At 44.3% G+C, this 21,710-nt stretch overlaps 1 protein-coding gene and 1 long non-coding RNA gene across 4 annotated transcripts in view; one reads left to right on the forward strand and one right to left on the reverse strand.

The window, feature by feature from the left end:
* LOC310697399 (uncharacterized protein) overlaps positions 1-21,710 on the forward strand; it is a 164,697-nt gene that overhangs the window by 81,524 nt on the left and 61,463 nt on the right. The gene's annotated exons all lie outside the window — the stretch shown is intronic.
* LOC310697600 lies at positions 8,587-21,185 on the reverse strand. 3 transcript variants are annotated; one of them, XR_014521084.1, is made up of 3 exons: positions 20,865-21,185; positions 12,549-12,729; positions 8,587-11,135 (listed from the first exon to the last, which is right to left on the reverse strand). It is a non-coding gene; the product is annotated as an uncharacterized lncRNA (long non-coding RNA). The 3 variants fall into 3 exon arrangements; XR_014521085.1 differs by lacking the exon at positions 20,865-21,185 and adding an exon at positions 17,094-17,782; XR_014521086.1 differs by lacking the exon at positions 20,865-21,185 and having other exon boundaries at positions 8,588-10,536; positions 11,018-11,135; positions 12,549-13,901.

Below are 21,710 nucleotides of genomic sequence, written 5' to 3' on the forward strand. Positions count from 1 at the left end.
GGCCCTGCGGAAAGATGTCAAGTCCCGCAGGGCCCTGGTCTCTTGGGACAGAGCGTTCCACCAGATCGGGGCCACAGCCGAAAAAGCCCTGGCTCTGGTTGAGGCCAGCCTAACCTCCCTGTGGCCCAGGACCTCCAAGATGTTTTTGTTTGAAGACCATAAGGTCCTCCATGGGACATACCAGGAGAGGCGGCCCCGTAGATACGAGGGACCTAGGCCCTATAGGGCTTTAAAGGTTAAGCCAGCATCTTAACCTTATCCTACATATTATTATTATTCAACTACCAGATTTTTAGAAGACACCTGAAGGCAGCCCTGTTTAGGGAAGCTTTTAATGTTTGATATATTACAGTATTTTAATATTTTTTTGGAAGCTGCCCAGAGTGGCTGGGGAAGCCCAGCCAGATTTGCGGGGTATAAATTATTATTATTATTACTACTACTACTATTATCCTGTACTCCACCGGGAGCCAGTGCCCTGTGGATAGGATCGAGCCCTGTAAACCCCACATTCAAGGCTCCCGGAGCTGAAAAGCATTCCCCAACTAACACCGTCTGGAAACGACGTCAGACCTAAACTGACGCGCAGCGTAAACTACTAATGCAGAGTTTTTAATTGACTTTACTGAGTTAAAATAAACTTCTTCCTAAACAACATGGTTCCCAACAGTTTGACGGAGATGACACACTGCTCACAACTGAGGCAGACTGACTCTGACTGAAACCTTACAGAGAAGGCAGAGAGAAAATGGCTGCCCAGTCCCAGGCCAGAGTGACTCCGCAGTCAGCAGTCCGGCCTGGAGAACAGGACTCGGCCCAAAGGACGGCGCAGTCCCAGCACTTCCCAGCCTGCTGGGCTGCTTCTTTGTCCCATGGCCGAAACCCCACTTGAAACGGATCCAGAAAATCAGTTTCTTTCCAAAGCGCCTGGATCTGGTCTGCGGCCGCTCGCTCCAGAACATTCCTCAGGAAAGGGAGATGAGAAACTGGCCTGCAGTTACCGTATTTTTCGCCCTATAGGACGCACTTTTTCCCCTCCAAAAATGAAGGGAAAGCTCTGCGCAAGATGTCAGGGAGATCAAGATGTCAGGGAGGCAGATCTGCGCCGCCATCCCGAGCGGGGCGCTAAGTCCTGCCCCGCTCGGGATGGCGGCGCAGAGCTGCCTGCCGTCCCGGGACTGGTGCACTTCTCCCCATCGCCAGCCCCACAAGCTCGGGGGACAGCGGGGAGGCAGAGCGTGCCTTCCCACTGTTCCCCGACCTGGTTCTTCCAGCCCCGCACATGGGGGGGAATTTTTTTTTTTTATTTCCCCCCCAAAAAACTAGGTGCGTCCTATGGGCCGGAGCGTCCTATGGGGCGCAAAATACGGTAGTTAGGTTTTCTGAATGCAATCACAACAGCTAGGACTTTATACACACGGAAGTGGAAAGAAGGAGAATTCCCCACCAACGAGGAATGGCTCATGAAGCTGGTGGAAGATGCGGAAAGGGAGAAATTCCCTGCTAAACTAAGAGGACATAAGGAAGAATTGTTCAAGGAAGAATGGAGACCATTGTTATATTATCTGTCATACTAACATCCAGACATGAAGTCAAAGGCAGGATTTGAAATATAAGCAGAGGATTACTGATATACGACTTCGGGGCTTAGATAATATAAACATGTTTTTTAAAACAGGTGATAAAAAGGAGTAATAAAACAAACATCAAGAGGGGTGGGGAGTCGAGAAGCATTCTGTATTTAGTTGTTTTTTAAAAAACTCTGGTAGGTAGATAATAATAATAATAATAATAATAATAATAATAATAATAATAATAATAATAAATTTTATTTAGATCCCGCCCTCCCCAGCCGAAGCCGGGCTCAGGGCGGCTAACAACAATAAAACAGTACAAAAGTACAGCACAAACAACACTCTAAAATCATTCATTATAAAATTAAGTGTTTTGGAATATCTATGGAGACTTAATAATTTTTTTTTAAAAAAAATAAATTTAATAAATATAGCATCCACCCAAATTCTTAGGAAGCTGATACAATTTCAGTCCATTTTGTTATTTTCCCTTTTTTAATGTTCTGAAGTAACTTTGTAAACTTTTTTCTGAATGTCCTGCTTATCTTAAAATAAAGTGCTTTAGGGCTTGTTGGCCTAATCAAGTGCTGCTGGATTTTATGAATCAGATTAAATAAGTGAATAAATAAATAAGAATAAATAAATTGATAAAGAATAACAAAGCTGCTAGAATACTAGCCTGGCTTGTGCACAGACAATTTGTTTATGAGTAGAGAAGTTTCTGCTCAAAGACGAGGAGCAAGTTGGCTCCATGTGCAAGAGAAGCTCTCCTTCCGCAGAACATGTCGAAGGGGAAGGGAGAGTCAAAAGTTCAGAGCAACATTTCTCCCCTCCACCAAATCCAGAGAGCTTCCCTCTGTTGGAGAAGCCTTTCAAAGATGGGGTGGAAATTCACTTGAAGTGGCTTCGAAGGCACCAAGGCGCTACTTCCCTTCAGGGGGAGAACCAGAAGAGAGCGGCAGGAATCAAGCAGCCCAGACCCACCCAAAGCGGCCAGAGGGTGGGCTTGAGAAATCCCTCCCCATCGCAGGCTCCACCAGTCTCTGTCTCTAGCAGCCGCCAAGAAACAAGATCCCACCACCATGTATCCCGTTGACAGTACTGAGGATGGCATTTCTCAGCATTCTCCATTGATTGATTTTTATTTATTCATATTTATTCCTTTATGTATTGATGTACTGAATCTATATATCGCTCTACCCCTGGAGGTCTCAAGGCGGTTCAAAATATAAAACCACAACATATATAATCAAAATTTTAAAAAAGCCAATAATGCCCCCCCAACCCCCACATTTTAAAAGGGCTTAGGATGCCTGGGATACAAGGCTGGGACTCCTTCATCTGGCTGTTGTCCATCCCTGAATGTCCGACCTCTTCTTAAAAACCTCCAATGAATCATAGAATGGGAGACTTGGAAAGGGACCCCAAGGTCCACTAGTCCAACCCTCTCCAATGCAGGAATCTCAGCTGAAGAATCCCAACAGATGGCCATCCAAACTCTGCTTAAAAACCTCCAAAGAAGGAGCGTCCATGGTCGGATCCAGCTCCTTCTTTGGTGGTCTTGAACAAAGTTCAGGCCAAACTTCCAACTCCCAAACACCCCTTGACTTCTGTCCAACATGTTTTTCTCCAGCTCTGCACTTGCTACTTGAGCCATTCAAGACTTCAGAAAGTTATTGTGGTGAAACTTATTCCACTTGGAATAATCAAAATTATAGTCATCTGATCTTCAGAAAGCTCAGGAGATATTTCTGGAGATTACATCAGCCTCAGAAAGTAGCATGACAATATTAATTGCGCTGTGTCTGGGAAAGAAAAAGTTGGTGCAGATAATATTTCCTGTGTTGGAGACAGACTGAGACAAGCTGTAGAACTGGCGTAAGAGGGGTGTGCCTGCCTTGTGCTTCCTAGCTCCGAAGGTAGAGTTGAAAACCACCCAGATTGGGAAAGGCCAGGCAGTCTGGCCTTGCAAGAGTCTTTGGGTTCTTCTGCTATGCCTCCTTGGCAGGTAAGAGGAGGAGGAGGCAGAGCCAGAATGAGATCCCTGCTCCTTCTGTTGCTGCTTCTGCTGCTCATGATGCCCTTTGGAGTCTGCGGGAACCACAAGGCGAAATGCCCCTTGAATCTGGTCAGGGATGAAACGGATGCTCGCAATTACTACCGGCCTGGACACTTTCTCATCAGTGGGATCATCTCACCAAAACGCTTTTATACAACTCCATACGTCTTTTCTCAGACACCCTTCGCCAGCACTAAAGTGTATGTACTTCACAGTTTCATGGTTCTCCAGTCCTTCTAGTGGTTCCTATTTATCAAGGAAATAGCCCCTTTCTCAGGGCTGGGGAGCCAAGGGCTGATGTTGCTGTACTACCCTGCCCTTAACCATTGGGCTTGCTGGCTGGGGGTGATGGGAGCTGGGGGGGTCTACTAAAAGATTCCACCCAACCCTCTCCTATTTCCATGTTCTCTGTGTCTTCCTTAGGAAAACACTTTCCTACCTTTGATTCTGTGTTGCTTTTAGAAGAATGCAAGAATGTTAGTGAATCTGGTCAGGGTTCAAAAGGATGCACTGAATTTTCCCACCTGCAGGATGCCATGAAACTCAGGCAATTTCCAAGGCTCAAAGGTTTCATTCAATATTTTTCCATTTGGACAATTCAGAAACTGTCGTTAAGGAATGTTACAGTTTTACAAATGGAATTTAAGATCCTCTGGGTGACGTTTGCTGGCTGAAGAGCAGGAAAGATGTACTTTAATTGAAATGATGAATAAAATAATATGAATCAGGAGACTTCCTTGTTCGCGGAGTCAGGTCTCTAAAATGTGAAAAGGAATTATTTCTTTTTTCACATACGCAACTGGCCTCATTTCTAAATAGTGAGATGTTTGATATTTCTTCACTTGGAATCCATAGGTACCTGTTTCCTATCCCAGAGGGAGGCATGAAACTCAAGCAATTTCCAAGATGCCAAAATTATCTTTATTCTATTTGGATCATTTGTGAACAACCTTAGCACAGTTCTCTTGACACAAGACCAACAGGAGACCTACAGCCCACTATGGGCTACATTAAAGGTTTCCTCCTCCAATCTCAGCACTTTTTCCTTTCTGTCACTGCTTACTAAAAAAAAATTAGAAGTGTTTTAAGAAACTCCTGAAAATGGGGCAATTTTTATGGGCGAAGAACAGGAATGATATGCTTCAAATAAAATGATTATATAAAATATCAATCATTTTTTAAAAATGATATTTATTAATGTTTCACAAACAATAAAAACATATTCCAACATTTAAACTACAAAAACAATACAAATAAAAGATACACAGTAGAAAAACAGTTGATAGAATAAAGAAGAAAAAAGAAAGAATAAAGAATAAGAGCAGAGAAAAAAGCCAAAAATCAAAACTATAAATAGATTAATATTTTCAAATCTTATATTTTCTTCACTAGTTTCTTGACCTCCTCACACCTCCCATTTTGTATTCCAGTTCAAATATTAAATTCAGCAAATCCTTACCCTCTAACATTCATCCTTACCCCATATATTAACCTATTATTATAAATAACCATTTCCAATTATCAATCCCTATTTACATTTTCTTAAGCATCTCTTTACCAGTACCACTTATTTTCAATCAAACGTCATTTCAACATTCCTTAATTTTATAGTGCTTCTGCAGGTAATCCTTAAACTTCTTCCAATCTTCCTCCACCGACTCTTCTCCCTGGTCACGGATTCTGCCAGTCATCTCTGCCAGTTCCATGTAGTCCATGACCTTCATCTGCCATTCTTCCAGTGTGGGTAGCTCCTGTGTCTTCCAATATTTCGCGATGAGTAATCTTGCTGCTGCTGTTGCATACATAAAGAAAATTCTATCCTTCTTTAACACCAATTGGCCGACAATGCCCAGGAGAAAGGCCTCTGGTTTCTTCAGGAAGGTATATTTAAATACCCTTTTCATTTCATTATAAATCATCTCCCAGAAAGCCTTAATCCTTGGGCACGTCCACCAAAGGTGAAAGAATGTACCCTCAGTTTCTTTACACTTCCAACATTTATTATCGGGCAAATGGTAGATTTTTGCAAGCTTGACTGGTGTCATGTACCACCTATAAATCATTTTCATAATATTCTCTCTAAGGGCATTACATGCCATAAATTTCATACCTGTGGTCCACAACTGTTCCCAGTCAGGAAACATAATGTTATGACCAACGTCCTGTGCCCATTTAATCATAGCAGATTTGACTGTTTCATCCTGAGTATTCCATTTTAACAGCAAGTTATACATTCTTGAAAGTATCTTAGTATTGGGATCTAACAATTCTGTTTCCAACTTTGATTTTTCCACCTGGAAATCGATTTTTTTGTCTAAATTGTATACCTCTCTTATTTGAAAATAATGAAGCCAATCTCGCACTCTATCTTTTAATTTCTCAAAACTCTGCAATTTCAATTTGTCTCCTTCTTGCTCTAAAATCTCCCAATATTTTGGCCACTTGGCCTCCATATTGAGTTTTTTTTGAGCTTTTGCCTTCATTGGTGACAACCACCTTGGGGTTTTGTTTTCAAGTAAGTCTTTGTATCGTGTCCAGACATTAAACAGTGCTTTCCAGACAATATGGTTCTTAAATGCCTTATGTGCTTTAACCTTGTCATACCATAAGTATGCATGCCACCCAAAAACATTATTGAAACCTTCTAAATCCAAAATGTCTGTGTTCTCAAGAAGCAGCCAGTCCTTCAACCAGCAGAAAGCTGCTGATTCATAATAGAGTTTAAGGTCTGGCAGGGCAAAACCCCCTCTTTCTTTTGCATCGGTTAATATTTTAAATTTTATTCTGGGTTTCTTGCCCTGCCAGACAAATTTAGAAATGTCTCTCTGCCATTTCTTGAAACAGTCCATTTTGTCCAAAATTTGTAACGATTGGAACAAAAACAACATTCTTGGCAATACATTCATCTTGATAACAGCAATTCGGCCCAACAAGGAAAGCTTCAAATTTGACCATATTTCTTGATCCTTTTTAACGTCTGACCAACATTTTTCATAGTTGTCCTTAAATAAGTTCCCATTTTTAGCTGTCATATTAATCCCCAAATATTTCACCTTCTGGACCACTGTTAAACCTGTCTCATTCTGAAACCTCTCTCTTTCAGTAGTCATTGTTAAGTTTTTCTCAAGAACTTTGGTTTTTGACTTATTCAGCTTAAATCCTGCCACATGACCAAACTCCTGGATCAGTTCTAATACTCTTTTAACACTAGATTCTGGCTCCTGTAATGTCAATACTAGATCATCTGCGAAAGTTTTCAATTTGTATTGTTTGGCTCCGACCGTTATGCCTTTAATCAAATGGTCCCTTCTTATCATGTTTAACAAAACCTCCAGGACAGAAATAAAAAGTAATGGGGAAATAGGGCAACCTTGTCGTATCCCTTTCTCTATCTTAAATTCCTCAGTCACCACATTGTTGACTATTAATTTAGCCTTTTGTTCTGAGTAAATTGCACTTATACCATTTTCAAACCCTTGACCGATCAATCAATCTTTATTACGGTCCAGAGACCCAACAAATCATTACAAATCAATACACAATTCATACAGCCTACCTCCAGGTTAAAGAAGCATTTCGTTCAGAATATAGGGCTTATTCATTCTTGCAACCTCCGATAAAAACTTTGCCATTGCTAACGTTCTAGCATTTGTCCGGTCTTCCAGTAGGAACCTGACATAGTGATCCTCTGATTTTCCTGGGAAAGGTACCAGCAAGGGTAGTATCAGTTCAGCCCTGGCCTGCTCATATTTTGCACAATGCAACAAAATATGCTTTATGGAATCGATGTCTTGAGCACACAAGCAAAGTCTGTCCTGGTAGGGAACTCCTCTCAACCTGCCATCCAACACCGCAGAGGGAAAGACATTTAGTCTGGCTTTGGTAAAAAGCCTTCGGTAGTTTGGTACTGTCAGGTTTTTGATGTAAGATGTTAACTTAAAGACATACCCATATTGTACTCCTACTGCCAGCGGGCTACAGACTGTGTGTGATCGAGATCGCAAGTCACTGTGTGCATTATTGAGGCATCTGATCAAGACCTGTATTTTAAAATGAGCTTAAAAATATATTTGTAAATGTTTGTATCTTTCATGCCAGGCAGAAACCAGCTGGCTAAGTACTTTGGCAGATGTCTATCTTCCTAAACAGGGCCCCTCTGATCTATAGCAGTACCTTAAAGTTGTAAAAGGAAATTACAGGCTGGGAGCAAAAGGTCATACTGACCATACAAATTACAGAATACAATCAAGCTGCAAAAACACAATTAAGAGTTGGTAAATAGTGAGATTTATTGTTTAACAGAAAATACTAGGTGCCTCCCATTAGACTTGAGCCATATTTTCATAAGGTTAAAGGGCAAGAGTTAATAGGAACAGCAGCTGGCTTGAAAGGGGGGTGTAAATTTAAGGGGTTGCTTTTGGAAACTGTTTTTACTAAGTTCCTTTCCTTCTAAAAAGCTATATATGTTAATGTATGAAATATATTGGCTTAAATGTAATTATGCAAAGGATTTAGAAAGTAAGAAATGTTAGATTCTTATGTTAGATTCTTATTTCATTGATGGTGTGTGAGAAGGTGAACCCAAGATCTCTGTTTAAGATAAAATTTAAAACCATGAGCCATCTGTTTTAGCCATCTGTTTTGGAGTGAATAGGGCAATAGGGCAATAGGGCAAAGATGATCTGGTAATTAAGGTGCCTTGTCGGGGCAAATGTAAGATATATGGCTACTTGTCTGCCATTTATGGATAGAAGGAAATATAGCTCTTTGTCTCCCATAAAAGGTAATAGGAAGTGGGTGTATCATTTATGATTGGTTCTAGCAAACAGCCAATAGGAATTTCAGCCAGGCTGATTGGACAGAGGCAGCCAAAGGAGGAGCAAGGGGGCTGGGCTGAGGAAATATAAGTGCTGGCCATCAGGGCTGGAGTGGGCAGAGCTTTGGTAACCATATACCACTGTAACATCATTTGAGCCTATTCTGGCATTCATATCTCCCATTAGGTAAAATGGCGATCCAGGGTACCTAATTTGTAGGGAATAAAGGAAACTATGGAATTTACGCCACGTGCTCTCTATCTGTTTTTGCACTGTATATGGTGGGATATAAGCTGAAACAAGAATGATACTATTGGATTCCGGATGCAAAGTGATCCCCAGTGCCAGCTGCTCGAAAACTGAGCACTCAGTAACCTGTGACGCCAACTGAGTGGAAACCAGAGTTACTAGGCCCCCCCTCGGTCGTCCCCTTCCGAGCGGTTTAGAGGCCTTGATTTCATAGGCGTCGTAACCGTCGAGAACTATGTTGTCAGTTGCCCAAGTTTCCTGCAGCACTATTATGTCAAAACCCGTTATATATTCACGAAATGGCTCGTCCCCTAGTTTGTTAGCCCAACCCGCTATGTTCCATGAGATAATGTTAAGGCTGCACGTTTCATAACTGGCTTGGCTTCATTGTGGTGGGGAAATTGTTATCAGCTCTCTCACTGGTTCGGTAATGATGCAACCGTTCTTAGGATATGCATGGTGTTGTTGTTCTTGGGGTTGAGTTGCAGCATTTTCCCGATTTCCTGGCATCGACGGTCTTATCTGAATTGCTGGGGCCATTGGGAGGTCTTCGTCAAAGACAATTAAATCTGTCTCTGGCTTTCTATGTGTCCCATTTCCCTTGGGAGGGGTGTCACTTGGCATTGGCTGATCAGATTCCAGCTGGGGTAAAGAGTGGTGAAATTCCGGATCTGCCAAAGGCGTAATGGAGTGTCCTATCTTTGAATTATCTAGATTGGGCTGTCGTTCTTTGTGGGTTTGGCCTTTTTGCTCTGACGTTTTCCTCTCCAAGGGAGTGTTACAGCTGGGTTCACCGCACATATTCATCTTTGACAGCCCTTCCGAATGAATCATGGCCCTATGGCGAAAGCCCTTCGGCAGAGAGGGCGTTGATTGCTTGGGGTCGGTCCGGCTATACGACAAGTTTGGCAGTAGTTGTTTTCGTTCTGTGTCTTTAAAAACACGCCTCAAATCAATATTATAGTCCTGTAAAAGGGCCCTATATTTCAGTAGCATTTTAGGGGTAGCTGAGTCAGAAAATGTCAGCATGAGTCTAGTGTGCTGAGGGTCCGTGCAAAGCAAGTTTATCGCGATCAGAGTGTTGCAATGGATATTTAGTAAAAGCTTAAAGTTTCTCTTCACACTGTCGATTGATTTCCAGTAAGGCAGCATACCATTAAAAGGATATATATCGAGAGCTACTTGAGTACTTTGTAGGATCAGGTCCCTACTTTCGCTTTTGTTGGTTTTAGTATTTGTAGTCTCTCGGTTATCAAGTCCAGACCGGTTACACCCCTGTACGCGATGGTCTAGAGGGAGGGCAACGCTGTGGTCGGTCTCTTTAGTACTGAGTGAGCTAATTTTGGCTGCCAGGAGCACCAACTCCGTCAGGAGAGACGTTGCCTTTTCTAATTTGATGTTAATTTCCTCCACTGTTCTTGCAGTCAGCAGGGAGTGGTCCGCAAGTATTTCTGCATAGAGCGGTGCCCCCTCAGATGGTAGTTCATGAGCGCTCATCTCAGCATTCTCCCCTGGGTGATCTCCACCCATTAAAGCATCCCCACCGACCTGGGAATGAGTTCTATTTGATGTAGTAGGTTCTGAGTTCTGTGCTCTTACAAAATTGTCCATTTTACTCTGCTTGCTCTTCTGCTGTGGGCTCACTTGTGGAGATGAGGCCGGTCGTTTCTTTTTCCTAGGCATTTCCCCAGAGATAGAGCAGCTACTAATTTCTGCTGTAAATCAGGAAGCTCGGCGTCTTCCCACGATAGGGCGTCTAAACTCCACTCCTGCTGATAAGTAGTGACTCTAAGACTTTTAACTCAAGCCCTTGACTCAAGCTTTGTAAATATAATAGCTGCCAAATGACAAAGATAAAATACTGAGGCTGATAAAAGCTAATAAAAAACTGATAAAAATAATAAAAACAGCATCAACTGGTGCGGAGCTCAAGTCGACGCTACCACTAACGACGACGCCATCTTTGGGCTTTTTTAATACAGACCTCAAGTGTGTCCTCATTGGTGGAGTCACTGATCCAAACATGGGCAAAATTATAGATTTTACCACACACTCAAACCTGAAAGCCACCAGGCCTCATTTGTAACTAAAAGGGGACTGAGGTATTTGGTGCTTCTCCTCGTTCAGTCAAATGGTCTCTTATCTACCTATAGTCTAGCCCCTTGGAAGGCGCCAAAGACCACTGCAGCAAAAGCAACCTGTGGAACAGCTTCCCAGTATATCACACATTTTGAGGGGCGCCTTCATTTCTTACTCATAGAACACAGTAGAATAGAATCATAGATTGCAGAGATGGAAGGAACCCAGAGGAATCTCACCTGAAGCATCCATGACACATGGTCACCTTCCGAGGGAGTCTGTTCCACTGCTGAACAGCTCTGTGTGCTGTTTGCATCAAAGCTCCGGTCATGGAGCAGAAATTTCCAAATATTTGTTCTATGTTGGACAGGAAAAGGTTTGATATTAAAGCAATAAGATAAATAAATACTAATCTTTGTGGATCATATAATGTTTCCTCCTTCCCATTAATATGAATATGTTTCACTCTTTTTAAATAATTCATTTATTGCAGAGTGTCAACTAGGTTCACCTCGTACATGTTGTCTTTCCTGTTCACCATCCAAGAGATCAACCAGGATCTCAGGCTCTTACCCAACATTACACTGGGCTACAACATCTATGAGAACCATTTCGATGCAATAATAACTTCGGACGCCATGCTAGAGCTGCTTGCAGGCAGTGGATGCAATATTCCCAATTATCACTGTGGAGAACACAATCACCTGCTGGCTGTTCTTGAAAGAGGCAAGACTGTCATCTCAAAAGTGATTTCAGCCTTGTCAGGCATCTACAAAATCCCTCAGGTAAGTAGTGGGAGAACATGGAGGGACAGAGGATTTCAACTGCATAAGATTCTACTTTCTTTCTGGAGAGGTCAAGTGGGGATATTTTTAAAAATGGGAAAATCCTGAGCTATGGATCCTACATCCCTTTTTCAAAACTGAGCCTTCACCAACTTGTCACCTCCAGATGTTTCAGACTAAAACTCCCATCAGCCTCAGCCAGCAGAGATTTAGATGTCAGTCATTTCAGATAATTAAATATCTGTTATGCTGAAAGTAAAATAAATTGCTGATCTTTTGCTTTCCTTCCTAGATCAGTTATGGCTTCACTGCCCAGGTTCTCGAAGGTAAAACCCTGTTCCCTTTTCTCTACCGGATGAGTCCCAAAGAGGAAAGTCAGTATCAGGGGATTGTTGAATTGCTCCTGCATTTTGGATGGACGTGGATTGGCCTCTTCACTCCAGACAATGAAGGTGGAGAAAGATTTGTGAGCGCTGTGAAACCTCTGATGTTCAGCAAAGGGATCTGCATTGCTTTATCAAAAATAGTACCAGAAAGTGATATGGATCAATTTATCAGGCCTGGGGAACCTTTTTCCCTATGGAGACAAATTGGGGTATTTGTTTCCTATATATCCAGTGAAGTGGGTATCATAATACTCATGTCAATAAACAATATTTATGAGAAGGAAATAGGGGCGAAAGTCTGGATCACAGCAGCTTTGCTGGACATCACAATTGGCTTTTCCCTCCCTCCAAATATATTCCAGCACCTCCATGGTTCTCTGTCCTTTGCAATTCAGACTGGAATAAGGAGCAGCAAAGGTGGCAAATATAAATGGCAGACCAATATTCTGGATTATTTGGATGTAGCATTTCTGTGTTCATATTCAAAGCATCAGTTATCCGTGAAAGGCAGGATAAGATGCAGAGAGAAGGAGAAACTGCAGCCATTGCTCCAAGGGGATCATGAGAGGGTCCTGATTCGAGACAGCTATAGCACTTACATCACTGTTCAAGCTGTGGCTCAGGCCTTGCATGCTTCGCTTTCCTCGAGATCCCAGAGGAGGCTGATGGTGGAGGAAGGAGAGCAATGGGGACCCCAAAGGCTACAGCCGTGGCAGGTATTTCCTTCCCCTTTTTGCAACCTGCAGTCCACACAGATGCTGATCTTGACTGGGGATAGACCTGTAAAATATCATAGTTACTATTAGTATTAGTAATAGTAGCATACCACCCAACATTTCTCTGATGAAAATAGAGACGGCCCACTCCATAATGATAATCTTACAGTTTATACCCAGGGCTTTTTCAGGGGGGAACTCACTGGAACTCAGTTTTGGCCCCTCTCAGGTGGGTGCCATTGCCATTCTCAGAGGGAGGTGTTCTTGGTGAGTTCTGGCACCTTCCTTTCTAGAAAAATAGCACTGTTTATACCCCACACATCTTCTTGGGTTGCCTCAGCACTCTGGGCAGCTCCCAACATAAAGAAATTCATACTAAAATATAAAAAAACTAAAAATTCCTGATATAGGATTGGACGGCCTGTGGGTTGGATAACTCCACATCCGCCAACATTTCTCCAATGAAAATAGCGACATTCTAAGGAAAAGTGGGAAATTCTGGGATCACATGAAAAACTGTCTCTGATTCAGGGACATCCCTGGAAAATTGGGGCACTTGCAGGGTCTGTAGTAAGAGAAATGGCTGAATAGGAATTCCAGTCTACATGAGATACACGCAGGCCCCAAATCAGAAGAGGTTGAAGTGAGTAGGACTGAGATATCCATCTTGGCTTCCAGGTTTCTCAGTGGTGGTGCTTTCCCCTGTCATTCCAGCTTCACCCTTTCTTAAGAGAAATCCGGTGTCTGAATACTTCCAGAGGCAGGCTGTGCTTGGATGAGAACTGGGAGCGACCAGCGGACTTCGCTATTGTGAACTGGGTGATGTCTGCCAATAAGTCTCCTGGCCTTGAGAAAATTGGGAATATAAGGAGAGAGACGTCTGCTGGCATAAAGTTCACCATTAACCCAGAAGCCATTGAGTGGAACAAGAAATTCAACAAGGTAGGGGGAATCACAGAGGGAGAAGGCGAGGAGATCCTTATCATGTTTTTCCTTAAACAACGCTGAAAAATGACCATATCAGTTTGCCCAATGGTGTCTTGACCGTCAATAACAGCTGCAACCACCACTTCTTCTTTCCACAGCAGCTGAGATAGGAGGGGGATTTGGGGTGCTCAAAGAAAGGATAGAGCCCAGAGGTCCTCAGAGAAGACACCATCTATTTCCGAGCCAGACTGAGAATTTTAAAATTCTGGACAGAATCTTCAACAGAAATACTAAGTAGATAAGAAGAAAAGGGAAGGCCCCTAATAAAAGTGAACTATTGTGGTGCAAACCTCAGTTGTCCTGAACTAATTATGAAGAACAAGATATTCTGGTCGCCCCAATGGTCAGTGTGGGGATGAAAGGACCCTGATGAGGGGTCAAAGGCTGCAGTCCAGATATCCTTTTGAATTCACACTATGTGTGAATTAAGGTAAAGGTAACGGGACCCCTAACCATTAGGTCCAGTCAGGGCCAACTCTGGGGTTGCGGTGCTCATCTCACTTTACTGGCCGAGGGAGATGGTGTACAGCTTCTGGGCCATGTGCCCAGCATGACTAAGCCGCTTCTGGTGAACCAGAGCAGCGCACTGAAATGCCGTTTACCATCCCGCTGGAGAGATACCTAATTATCTACTTACACTTTGATGTGCTTTTGAACTGCTAGGTTGGCAGGTGGAGGGACCGAGCAACAGGAGTCCACCCCGTCGCGGAGATTCGAACCGCCGACCTTCTGATCGGCAAGCCCTAGGCTCTGTGGTTTAACCCACAGCGCCACCCGCATCCCTATGAGTGAATTACATACCCACAAATATTCCTAACTGTTCCTCTTTGTTGCACCTTCTTGTCTTTCTGGTTAGGCCGTGCCTTGTTCCAGGTGTACAGAAAGATGTCGACCTGGATATGCCAAGGTGGTTCTAGAAGGAAAGCCCGTTTGCTGCTACGCTTGCGCTCGGTGTGTGGAAGGGACCTTCTCCGCCCAGGAAGGTGGGTGACTCCAAGGGAGAAGGTATTTCTGGAGAGAGTAAACACAGGGCAGAAACCCAGTCTCACACTTTTTGTGAGAATTCTGCAGACATTGTGGAATGTGGCTCCTTCCTCAATTTCTTTAGGATTAATCACCTTCATTACATCCCGGAAGAGAGTTGAAAGGAATGATCATAAGGAAGAAATCTCTAGGATTTCTTCAAATCGTAATAGAGCACAGATCGTTAGGGATGTAAGTGATGCTGCAGCCATTCTTTTTCTCTTCCCCAGATGCAGAACATTGCACCAAATGCTCAGAAGATCACCATTCAAACAAGGACAGAGATCAATGTGTCCCCAAGATTACCACCTTCCTGAGTTATGGAGAATATTTGGGAATGGTTTTAGCTTCCGTTGCCCTCTTCTTGTCCTTAACAGCAGGCATTGTGTTGGGAATCTTCATTAAATACAAGGAAACTCCCATAGTCAAAGCCAACAACCGGGACCTCTCCTACATCCTGCTCGTCTCCCTCCTGCTTTCCTTTCTGTCCTCCTTCCTCTTCATCGGGCGCCCAAGGAAAGAGACCTGCCTTCTCCGACAAACGGCCTTCAGCATCATCTTCTCAGTTGCTGTTTCTTCTGTCTTGGCAAAGACCATCACGGTGGTGCTGGCCTTCCTGGCCACAAAGCCCGGGAACAGGGTGAGGAGATGGCTGGGCAAGAGTCTGGCCAACTCCATTGTCATCTCCTCTTCTGGGGGGCAAGTTCTCATCTGCACCATCTGGCTGGGCTCTTCTCCCCCATTCCCAGAGTCTGACATGCGCTCCCAGGTGGAAGAGATCCTCCTGCAATGCAACGAAGGGTCTGTGGCCATGTTTTACGTTGCCCTCAGCTACCTGGGCTTCTTGGCTGCCACCTGCTTCACGGTGGCTTTCCTAGCCAGGAAGTTGCCCGGCTCCTTCAACGAAGCCAAGCTGATCACCTTCAGCATGCTGGTCTTCTGCAGTGTTTGGGTGTCTTTTGTGCCCACCTACCTGAGCACCAAGGGCAAGTACATGGTGGCCGTGCAGATCTTCTCTATGTTGGCCTCCAGTGCTGGGCTTCTGGGCTGCATCTTCCTTCCCAAGTGCTACATTATTGTGCTGAGGCCTGATCTGAACACAAAGGAGCACCTGACAACAAGGAATTAAGGGGACATCTGATTCTTAAAATAGGCCATGTTCCCGATGTCCAGAAGTGCCTAAAGGAAACACACTTGCTCATCCATGTTACTTATTCTCCACCTCTGAAAGAGATTGTGTTCATTCATAGCCCTGGTTTTGTGTAGTCCTGTTCACACGAACAGGAAGATGGGAGGAAATGTTTTGCTACCTTGCTTTGCCCATGATTAAAATAAGTCCTGGTCTACTGCCCTTTGTTTGTATACTATTATCTTTTTAAAATTTTGTGTTTTGGGAACTTATATTTATCTCACAACAAGATAGGCTGGAGGGAGAGAAGAGTTAGGTTTTTGAGTCTGTTTGCTTTGTCATGACTACCTATTAACCATATCAATTCTAATATTCCTCAATACTGTTTGGTTATGCCAGTTCTATGTATTCAATTTTCTATGCTCCATTTCCCGCATTTATGCGCTATCATTCATAAGCTCACTTCACATCATTTCGTTCTCCTAAGCTTTGTATATCAATAAACTGAGAAATTCATTTAAGACATCTTCCGTAGTCTGTTGGTTTAATTTCTGTATTGTGCAAGCTCTGCTCCCTGTTCCAAAGAGTAGCAACTGACCTTAGCCAAGCCGTGACTGGGATCCAATGAATTTTATTGCATTGACCAGCGTTAGGAATAGGGTTAGGGGCGGGCGAGGCAGGCGGGAAGAGAGGGGAGAGGGAACTCCGGCGCTCACGGGAGTGGCAGGCCGCCTACGCTAATCTGGGTGAGTCATTGTGAAAGGAGGTGGGGAGGGCGTTCCACAGGGCAGGCGCCACTACCGAGAAGCCCCTCTGCCTGGTTCCCAGTTTGTGGCACAGGTCATCATCCGATGAATTTAGAGCTTCATTTATTCCTGTGTTTATATTTAAAGAAATTATGCATTTTAAAATTATTGCACATTGATCGTAATATTAAGAATGCACTTAAATTTACTACGCACAACATTGAATAAGTGATTGCAATGCACACACAGTTAAGCAGCATAAATATTTGCTAACTAAGTCTAATCTTGTTGTGATTATTATTACTTTTATTGCTACTAATACCAGTGGCTTACAAGACTGAGCTCTATTCTGCCTTGGTCAGACCCCACCTGGAATACTGTGTCCGATTCCGGGCACCACAATTTAAGAAGGATGTTGACCAATGAGAAGAAACCCCTCCAGAGAGATGCTGGTTCAGGCAGCCACCTGAGCTTAGACTACGAAGCCTCTGAGGGTGTGCAGAGTGCAGATCCCCCAGGGGCCCCTCTCTCTCCTGGGCCCACCTGGGGGCCCTGCCCCTGCCAGCCTCTCCGGCCTCTGAGGGCGTGCAGAGTGCAGCTGGACGGGCTGCAGGCGCTGGTGTCCCTGGCGGAGGCAGAGGCAGGAGGGCCATGGAGCCAGGCTTTGAGATCCCCTTGGAGGGGAAGGGGCCACCTTCAAAAGGCCCTGCGACTCCCGCCAGCCTCTGCCAGCCTGGTCCACACTGGGAGGGGGGGCAGACTTCCCAGCATGCATTGCCAGCTCTGTCAGGCCAATGGTCGATTCCCAGCATCAATAAATTTGAAATTTACTGGTTTTTCCAGTGTATAACCAAATAAATCAATCTCAAGGTGTCTTTTGTTCAGTTTCACTTATTAGCTCTATGGATAAATTACCCTTTATTAGGTTTCATTTCCCTCACGTCCTTCTTCCCAGCATGCTTTGCTGCCCCTTCTTCTCACAAACAAGGGTCCTGTTTCCTATAATTGAAATTTACTGGTTTTTCCAATGTATAACTAAATAAATAAGCCCCAAGATGTCTTCTGTTACGTTTCACTTATTAGCTTTATTGATAAATTAGCCTTTATTGGGTTTCATTTCATTTCCGTCACGTCCTTCTTCCCAGCATGCTTTGCTGCCCCTTCTTCTCACAAACAAAGATCCTGTTTCTTATCATTTTATTTTTCTCTTATTCTTCCATTTAAACTTGATGGAGGGGCAGAGCAATAGAAGGCTTTTCCTCACAGCCTTTCCCTCGCCCTTCCCAGGCTGCCCTGCGCAACCTTCCTCCTGGCCTGCTAATAAACTAATAACAACCAATTATTATACTCATCAACCCCCATAACCCAGGAAGTCGCGAAGAGACCTCGTCCTTTTCCTCCTTCCCTTGGAGGCACCGAGAACGGCTTCCCCCTTTTCCCGACGTCCCGCGGCTCCTGCGCCCTGGACAACAGAGGCCAAAATGGCGCTGGCCACCCGCCAGTTGTTTTACCAGCAATTTAGAGCTCCAAAAATGCTTTAAATGCATGTTGTGCCTGTGATTTTTATAGTGCCTTTAATATTCTGTTGGGAGCCGCCCAGAGTGGCCGGGAAAACCATTATTATTATTATTATTATTATTATTATTATTATTATTATTATTATTATTATTATTATCTCAGCACCTTGATTGCAATGAAACCTAAAGCAGACCCATTGAAATGCAATTATTAACTTCGTTTCGGGTTTACACCAACCATTCTTCTTTTCGCAGTTGAGACTGACCATTCACTTTGTTCTGATTGGTACCTGATTGATAAACTCACTCTTTAAGGTCATCTGAATCTCTGTAACCCGACGTTAAGAAATGGCATGTAAACTAGAAATAACTAGGGAAATCACATTTCAGACTCCATTGCCATCTTCTTTGAAGATTTATTAAGCAGGGAATCAGGTAAACGGAGAAGAGGAAACAGAGTTCTGTGGCGCAGAACTATGCCCTCGGCTACCTGGGCTTCTTGGCTGCCACCTGCTTCACGGTGGCTTTCCTAGCCAGGAAGCTGCCCGGCTCCTTCAACGAAGCCAAGCTGATCACCTTCAGCATGCTGGTCTTCTGCAGTGTTTGGGTGTCTTTTGTGCCCACCTACCTGAGCACCAAGGGCAAGTACATGGTGGCCGTGCAGATCTTCTCTATGTTGGCCTCCAGTGCTGGGCTTCTGGGCTGCATCTTCCTTCCCAAGTGCTACATTATTGTGCTGAGGCCTGATCTGAACACAAAGGAGCACCTGACAACCAGAAATTAAGGGGGCATCTGATTCTTAAAATAGTCCATGTTCCTGATGTCCAGAAGTGCCTAAAGGAAACACAGCTACTCATCCATGTTGCTCATTCTCCACCTCTGAAAGAGATTGTGTTCATTCGTAGCACTGGTTTTGTGTAGTCCTCTTCACATGAACAGGAAGATGGGAGGAAATGTTTTGCTACCTTGCTTTGCCAATGACTACAATGAGTCCTGATCTACTGCCCTTAGTTTGTAAAGTTTTATCATTTAATCATTTTTTGCTTTGAGAAGTTATATTTATCTCCCAACAAGATAGGCTGGAGGGAGAGAGGAGTTAGGTCTTTGAGTGTGATTCCTTTGTCCTAACTACCTATTAACCATATCAATTCTGATATTCAACAATAGTTTCTAGTTATGTCATTTCTATTTATTGAATTTTCTCCATTTTCTACATGTATGCTGTATCATTCATAAGTACACTTCATGTCATTTCGTTCTCCTAAGCTTTGTATATCAATAAACTGAGAAATTCATTTAAGACATCTTCCGTAGTCTGTTGGTTTAATTTCTGTATTGTGTAAGCTCTGCTCTCTGTTCCAAAAAGTAGCAACTGACCTTAGCCAAGCCTTGACTGGAGACCAGTGGGTTTTATTACACTGGCCTGGATCTGACATGTTGTGCACTGATATTGAGTGGATCACCAGATTACGAGTGAGCAAGCAACAAGTTCAGCATTGGAGGGAAGCAATGAGACGATGGCAAATTGTTGTATTCCCTGCCTGCCAAACCTTTTCAGAGGAGGCATCTTATGCTCAGTCAGGAAGGAATACGGAGAGGCCTCCTCCTCCTACTCAGGTTCCTCCCATTCAGGTCCTCCTCCTCCTACTCAGGTTCCTCCCATTCAGGTCCTCCTCCTCCAACTCAGGTTCCTCCCATTCAGGTCCTCCTCCTCCAACTCAGGTTCCTCCCATTCAGGTCCTCCTCCTCCAACTCAGGTTCCTCCCATTCAGGTCCTCCTCCTCCAACTCAGGTTCCTCCCATTCAGATCCTCCTCCTCCAACTCAGGTTCCTCCCATTCAGGTCCTCCTCCTCCAACTCAGGTTCCTCCCATTCAGGTCCTCCTCCTCCAACTCAGGTTCCTCCCATTCAGATCCTCCTCCTCCAACTCAGGTTCCTCCCATTCAGATCCTCCTCCTCCTACTCAGGTTCCTCCCATTCAGGTCCTCCTCCTCCAACTCAGGTTCCTCCCATTCAGGTCCTCCTCCTCCAACTCAGGTTCCTCCCATTCAGGTCCTCCTCCTCCAACTCAGGTTCCTCCCATTCAGGTCCTCCTCCTCCAACTCAGGTTCCTCCCATTCAGGTCCTCCTCCTCCTACTCAGGTTCCTCCCATTCAGGTCCTCCTCCTCCAACTCAGGTTCCTCCCATTCAGGTCCTCCTCCTCCAACTCAGGTTCCTCCCATTCAGGTCCTCCTCCTCCAACTCAGGTTCCTCCCATTCAGGTCCTCCTCCTCCAACTCAGGTTCCTCCCATTCAGGTCCTCCTCCTCCAACTCAGGTTCCTCCCATTCAGGTTCTCCTTGTGCAACTCAGGTTCCTCCCATTCAGGTCCTCCTCCTCCAACTCAGGTTCCTCCCATTCAGGTTCTCCTCCTCCAACTCAGGTTCCTCCCATTCAGGTCCTCCTCCTCCAACTCAGGTTCCTCCCATTCAGGTCCTCCTCCTCCAACTCAGGTTCCTCCCATTCAGGTCCCCATTATAGAGCAAAGCCAAGATCAAAAGGGCAAGTAAAAATAATTGACAGATCAGCCACTGACAAAGCATTTATATTAATTAGTCAAGATTGCATCCTACTTAAACTTTCATCACTTCAAATTGGTGGAAACTCTCATTCTTATTACGATTCAACTTGTAGCATTCCAATGAAGGGTGCTATATAAATTTAAGCTGGGAGCAGCCTCTGGCTTGACTTATTTCATTATTCTTACTAATATTAATAAGTAATAAAGTATGAATTTGGGGGGAGGGGAATACATTACATTAGTGTCCAGTCATTGCATTTCTATAGGATACTTCATTTCAATCAATCAATCAATCAATCAAATCTTTATTACAGTAGTAGACCAGCATCAGTAGAGTGGGGTACAATCATTTTCAGTCTGTAAAACGTTTCGGAAAGCGAAAAAGTATTTAACACAAAGTATATATAAAAGTCTAAAAGACGCTAAAAGAAGGGTTTGGGAGCATTAAACAGATGTGGAAGAGCATAAAAGGTTAGTATATAAAGACTATGGCCACCAATTTACAGAGCACTCTGATATGAGTGTTCATTAAATCTAGCATAATAATAGTAATTGACAGGGGTTCAGGAGCAGAGGCACAGGAAAGGGAGGAAACAGAGAGCGAGGGGGAGGAATCCGAAGGAAATATGAGTGATGACAGCGGCCCGAGATCTCTGAGTCTTTCCAGTGAATCGGAAGATTCACAGAAAGGGGCGCCAGTGGTCAGAGCAAGGGGGGCGCCTAGGGGGACACCCCAGGAAGAAGGGACCAGAGGGGACTCAGAGAGCAGCAGTTGGAAATCGGGACCAGCTTCCCCGCCAGAGCGCAGTAGGGAGGAGGGGTCCCAGGTATCGGGATCAGGCGGCTCGCCGCAAGCGGGAGGGCATGAGTCAGGATTGGCCACACCTCCATCGGGGAGCGAGGAAACGGTCAAGAGGAAGGTTGAAGGCTGGGCGCGCGCGCCAAGTTCAAATGCACAGGAAGGCGGCACAGTAAGCATCCCGGATAGGGAGCCAGGTCCTAAAGCCCGCCGCAAGGAGGGAGAAGAGTCTGGGGGGTCAGCGTCAGAAGAGTCCAGGAAGGAAGAGACCGCGGGGGGCAGAG

Source organism: Podarcis liolepis (genome assembly GCF_965112155.1).
Source record: "Podarcis liolepis genome assembly, chromosome: 18".
Lineage (NCBI taxonomy): Eukaryota > Metazoa > Chordata > Lepidosauria > Squamata > Lacertidae > Podarcis > Podarcis liolepis.